The following is a 6,744-nucleotide window of genomic DNA, read 5'->3' as shown; positions in this document are numbered from 1 at the left end:
GCGATGGATGCTGCAGCCAAGGATGCAGGCGAGATAGCATGTGGGGCCGGCTCACTGTCGACAGAAGTGCCAATGAACAAGATGGCGACACGGCATGGCAGGTGCAGTAGTTGCGGTTGTGACCACCCCCCTCACGGTGCTAGTTCGCGCAAGTGGAGTGCGTTGCGTGTGGGAGAATCCGCCTTTTTCATTGCGGTGTGCTGCCACCTAGCGTGCCTAGTGGAAGTTGAGGCGGTAGGGTTTGCCGGCGTTTCCTCCGGCTGCGTTCTCGTTGTATGCACGGCAATCCCACATTGCGACGAGGAGCAGCCGAAGTTTTTCTTCTGTGTTGGTGTTATAACGCCTTAAGATGACAGCCCCTGGTCATCACATAATACCAGGCGGCTTCTTATCACTGAATGAAGGCTGGCAGAGAAATCTCGGACAGATCCGTGTGCCGAGTAGCAGAGCGAGCAGTACTTGGAGTCGTCTGGCATGAAGTGCGATCGCCAGCTCAACAAAGGCCGGCAGTTCGCAAAATGCCTTTAAGCGCTGCACACATGTACGATTGGTACACGCGATTCGCATGCCACTAGTCGTACGCGTGAATTTGAGACGGCCCGATGCGCGCATGAGATGCGTCGTCGGCGTCGCTCCGCCCACTGCTTTTGCTCCATGGTCAACTACGATGATCGCTGAGCTGAATTTGTAGAATCTGCGCGTTTGTTCGCAAGAAATGGATAAAGCAAGCAATCGTGAAGCGTTTTCTGCCTTCGGAAACAGTCCGCGCACACGCCGGCCGCGCCTGCCAGCTCGGCACACTCAGCGGCTCGAACCGGCGCAGACCACGGTAGGGTAGCCACCCTACCACGGTAGCAACCGCGCTTGTCGCTGCTCTTCTGAATCAATCTGATTGCTAAAAAGAAGTTCCACATGCGAGAAAGTAGGTGTTAGTGTGGTGAAAAATTGTGCTAGGTATTGTTGTCAGGGCTTATTTTAAAAGCGGCGATCAGACATCTGCCGCGATGCAAGCCTACGCTGACCGGTCGCAGCGGCGCGCGGTGCGCCGAGCGGCCCAGAGATGGCGATACCTGCGCGGAAGCATCGAAACAGGCTGCGCAGATGTCTTGGTCACTGATCGCTCAAACGGCAGTTATAGCTTAAATAGAGTTCCTCATGCGAGAAAGGGGATGATAGTGTAGTGAAAAGTTGTGTTGTGGATTGTCATTCGCAGTTGCACAGATAGCGGCGATCAAAAATCAAACAATGTAAATACAACCACGACCCCTTCCCGCTTGTGCGGGAGCTGTGGGGCCTGTGGGGAATGTCGTCTGCTGCCCCTACCGGACTGCTAGGGACTTGGCCGCTAGGGGATTGCGCATGCGCAGTGGGGTTGTGAAAGAGGCGGATTGGGCGCATTGCTCAGGCGTGCCGAAGGGAGACGGCGAACAAACAAAAGTAGCAGCTGGGGGCAAGTGCATGTTCCTTGCAAGCCCACGACCAAGGGAGCCGGCGCAAGGGTAGGCGGCGGGGGCTTGCGGCGCAGCAGGTTTGGGTGCAACGGCTAGCCCTTACGTCGTGGCCAAAGACCCGCAGATTTTCGACGTGGCACGCAGGCATTGTTCACCGTCTGTGCCACCGTACATGCTGACCGTCGAAATCTCCGGGCAACCCATTTCCATGGAGCTGCGGAGTCCAAACAGCAGCTGCAACACCCAGAGACTCAACAGCTCCTGTCAGAGGGGGACAGCAGGGAGTTCATGGTGTTTGTCATTGCGGCTCTCCAAGAAAGAACATCCAAGTGGCGCCTCACAAGTGATTCAGCATGGAGGCACTGAGCAGGACTGCACAGAGACCAGCACCAGTGGGCAAGGGCAGGATGGAGGGCCTTCGGCAGACCTAGAAAAGTGGCTTGGGTCGGTAGGAGAAAGAGACTCTAACTCATGTCCCGGCCCGAACAGCAACAGGTCTGGACGGCTTCCCAGCAACTCTGCTGAAGTGTCTGGGCCCAAGGCAGTGTGAGGCATTGCGGGAAATGTTTTGCATCATTCTGGTGACGAGCAGGTGCCCAAAGAGTGGAACTGCAGCCGGAAGATGTTCATCCCGAAGGGAACTGGAGATCACAGCAGCTGGAAGGCCTACAGGCCAATCACTGTCACAGCAGTTTTGTACCGTGTCTTCACCCAGATCCTTCGGAGACAGCTGCAGGTATGGGCAGAACAAGAGGGAGCCCTGGGAGAGCTCCAAAACTGCTTTCGCAGGGGCAGACGGCTGGATGACAACCTCTGCGGCCTGACCTAGTGCATAGAGGTGGCCCGCCTGTAAGGGCAGGAACTGTGGGCTGCTTTCCTGGACGTGGAGAAAGCATACGACAGGGTTGACCACACCTTACTGTGGAAGAAACTACAGGACGAGGGCCTGCCAATGGAGGTAGTGGGATTGCTGCAGAGCCTGCATGTGGACACAGAAGTGGTAGTGGAATGGCAGGGCGTGTGCTCCCAGCCGGTGCATGTCGAACGGGGCCTCCGTCAGGGTTGCCCTTTGTCACCTCTGCTATTCATGCTGTTCCTGGGTGATCTGGAGGCAGAGCTGGAGGGAAGTGCAATAGGCTTTCACAGCGACTACCTGGCCTCATGAACGCTGATGATATTGTCCCTACAGCTTCGGACCTGCAGCGACTCCTGGACATTTGCACCAAACACGCAGAGCTGTTGTGGCTAAGGTTCAGCGCGCCAATGTGTGCCATACTTTGGTGGGGTGACACGAGCGCACTACCAGATGAAGCGATCACAGTGCAGGGGAAGCCTGTCCCTTTTGCAGCGACGTACCGGTACCTGGGTGTGGACTTGACCACCGATCCGGACTACTTGGCTGCACATGACGGGGGCTTCGCGGAAAGGCACTGCGCAGCCAGAACATCCTGAGGGCCCGAATCCTCTGGTCCTTCAACAGGGTGGAGGTTGTCAGGAACCTCTGGAAGATGGTCCACTTTCCGGTGCTCATGTTTCCTAATGCAGTGCTTTGCCTGTCATCAGCCACCTGGGAGTACTTGGAGAGATGACAGAGGGAGGTGGGACGAGTGGCCCTGGGTGCCCACCGGTCGACACCAAATGAGGCAGTCCAAGGGGATGTAGGCTGGTCCTCCTTTGAGGCACGAAAGGCCGTGGCCAAGCTTGGTTTTGAGATCCCCGCATGCTCGCTAAGCGACACGCTCTGGGTACACTGGGTTCACCGGTGTATGCTGCTAGCAGGTGACGCCACAAGGTGGAACAAACGGGTGCGCGCACTGGCCCACAAGAACGAGGTACCGCTACCTGTCTTAAATAACATCAAGGAGACCATTGAATGACTCCACAGTCACCCTTGCATCATAGAAGTTACTGTAGATTGGCTCCGTTAATCCTTCTTGCCGCACACTTCTCCAATCGACAAACTCCAGTGGCATGGGAGCAAGTGGGGTGCTGCGTGGCCTTCGCCATTGCTGCGGCAGCTCTGTGCAGGACAGCTCGGGTGGCGGTTTGTATATCCCTGCTGCTTTAGTAATGCCAGCAGATTTAGGGCAGCCCTACTGTGACTGCAGGCACCACTCCTACCGGCGGGGCATTGGCACGTAGCTTTTGTCACGGTGCCACCAGGCCCCAGGACCACGTCCACTTCATAGGGCTTCGAAGTCTTTTTTTTTGGCTCCTGAAGCACTTGCATTTCACATGCACATCCCCAGGGCTGGAATGAATACAGAACAAGTTTAATGCACTCATTCCGTACATGTGCACTAGTGAAAAACACTGCCATTTTTTACCCGCATCAGAATATTAAACTGAGTAAATGACATGCATGACATAGATTTTATTTCTGTGAATAATAAGACAATTTTATTTCTGTGAATAATAAGACAAACACCCAAATATGTCGAAACATGGACGCTTTGAAACTCTAGAAAGGGAGCAGTTGGCAAGGACAATAATAATGATAGTTTCACTCATGTGTGAGACACCAACAACCTGGCCAAAAATTCTGGGGACCTTGGGCCTACATAGGTTCTTACACGCTTTTTTTCCCTTACAGGGTGATGTGCACACATACTACCTCTTATCCGACTTAAAACTCGGTGTTTGCAGGGGGAGGGGCCGGGGGGGGGGGGGGGGTTGCACCATGTCCTACGACCTAATATGTATGCGCAATAGGAAAACTCACGAGCATTTATAGCGGTTTTATTGTAAGCCACCTCTCACAACCACCGATCTACTTTTCCTGCCTATGCCAGCGCATGTTTTTGTAAGCTTCACTAGGCCGCGAAGGGTACACAGGTTATGCAGCGTCTGATCGGAACGTAGAGCCTAGAACTATGTACCGATTATTTTGTCTGTTTTGCTTCTGCGCCACGCTGCGTGCGCCTATCGCCGACACCTAGAATCATATGTTCGACGAGTTCCCCATGTGGCTGCTCGTTTTTGAAAAGGATTGCCCTTTGAAATAAATGCCTACATACTAAACGACCTGCCATTCAATCGATTTGCGCCCAAGTTTCCACGTGTACTATGTTACAGATCCCTCGCCGCAAGCTTTGTTGCGATGCAGCTTTTGTAGGGCGAAGGTTCGCTCGAGCGCTGAAGGGAGATCGAGCGGCCGTGGCTGAAGCCTTTCGTCAGCTTTACCGCTGACTACATTACGGAGCTGACATAACGGCGTCGTGAACGACCTACACGCACCCATTTGTAGCCGGGAAACAACGCGGCAGAGCCTTTCCTGAGAAGCTATGCTGACCGTTCACATGCAGTTAACCAAAATCAAATATATTAATGTACTGTACCTTGCCGATGATGAAGCAACGTGCACAGACGACGGGTCGGCATACGACTCCGAGACGAGCTTGTGGCTGCGCTCGCAAGTACGTCCGGACGAACTGGAAGCACCCAAACTTTCGAAGTAGGGGCCTAATCGCCTCTCTGAAAACCCACCCGGTAGCAAGGATAAATCCTTCGACCACTGAATCGGGTCGTGGGGCATTTTAACAGAGTGCCAGGTCAGATTAGCTCGCTTGCGCACCACGCCGGTATTACGCCGGCTGATAGTAGAGATCAAGTAATGGCCGACGCCAAGTGAATATCGATGGTGATGATAGTAAGTTACGTTGCCAGACTGACTTTTCTAAAGGGTGTATTAAAACAATTTTGAAAAGGTTGTTGCTTCTCAGTTTGGGATCGCTTATTGTTGAAGTGTTTTACTTACGTATTTAAGTGATTAGCACACTTTTTTATGTTGTTATGCATTTTAAAAGCTATAAGTGCTACAACGTTCATTTCCAGGAGCACCTCCGGCTGGGGCTGGAAATATCTTTTCCAGCCAGAATTAGGAATTTCGCCTCCAGCTGGAAACCTTTCCGGCCGGGTCACAAATTTCCCGAGAGAAAAAAAAAAATTGTGTTCTAGCTGGAAATCAATATTTCTCGCTGGGAAGTCGCTGGGAAGGTTACGTTTCCAGCGGGAAGTTGATATTATCACCTGTCACTGGAAAATTATGCTAGAAATGTGGGTGGAAATCCTCATTTCCAGCAAGAATATGCAGTCCATTTTCATCTGGGTACGGAGCCTCCTTGGAGAACGAGCGCAGACATTTCGCAAGCTTTCTATGTATCGCTGATGGGGTATGTCGCGTCGAAAAGGCCCTGCAGGAAAGCCAGCTGTCTCTGACTACGGTGTTGTTTGTGAGTGAAGTGACAGGAAAAAAAAAACGCTTCCCGTGGTTAGAATCGAACCTGGGTACATCGAAGCCGACGTCTATCTCGTTGCGCAATTCTAACACGGTCAAAGCAGTTTGGTTTGGAGAGGGGTGCATGGACGTGCACATGTGATTAGTCAGAAAAATCATCCGCACCTCTACTCCGTCTAATTCCGCATCGATGCTTTCTTCGGGTGAAATCCAACTGCAAAGGGGCCATGTCAAAGTCCAAAATGCGTGCTAGTCGAAGTCAAAGCTCAACGAGTCAAGGTCCAAACTCGGACGACAACGAATCACTCTCACAAGAAAGCTTTGCGTTGAACCATCTTCGTTGTCAGACGGAGGGGTGTACGTTTTTTTTACGCAAAGTTGAGGCAGTGAGATCCCGTTCTAAAAGAGCTCCCTGCGGCGCCAGAAGGAATGTTCGCTCCGCATCAAAACTACCGGGTTATTCCCGAATTTCACTGACGGTGGCAAGCACGTAGCCGACTGGTAGGCTGACAAGAAGAAAAGCGACAGCTTGGGAGAAATGTTTTACCAGCAAAAACTTGTTCCTAAATACTTTGGGCAGAGTGCGAGGGGAGGGGGATAAAGCAAGGTATATATTGCCATGGGAGTATAAATAAACCTCAGTATTTTTGCTCCTTGGTTTCAAACAGCCGCGAATATAATGATTGGCCATAAAACAAATATTCTCCCGCAGAAGGATGGCAAGTTGGGCTAGTTGGTTCATAGTGACCATAACGAAAAGCAGCGCAAAAAAGGACGGGACAAAAGATGAATTAATGATCACACGGCGCTGACTAGCAACTTAATTTATTAGAAAAAACACACATATATATACTAAATCCAAGTGGCTTCCTATAATGTCTCTCGCGATTGCAGCAAAACTACACCGTTGTGAAACTATACCTGCCAAATACCACACAATACGCACTGCACCAGACAGTAAAACAAAAATTCACTCCATCACCTTGGCAAACGCGATAACACCACTGACACAATTCACGTGCCAAGGACTACCCTATTGTGCACTGCGACCATTCA

The sequence above is a fragment of the Haemaphysalis longicornis genome, unplaced genomic scaffold (assembly GCF_048455015.1).
Source record: "Haemaphysalis longicornis isolate Haplotype H1 unplaced genomic scaffold, Haemaphysalis longicornis Haplotype H1 scaffold_10, whole genome shotgun sequence".
In the NCBI taxonomy this organism is placed as follows: Eukaryota; Metazoa; Arthropoda; class Arachnida; order Ixodida; family Ixodidae; genus Haemaphysalis; species Haemaphysalis longicornis.
Note: the sequence above shows the minus strand (reverse complement) of the source record.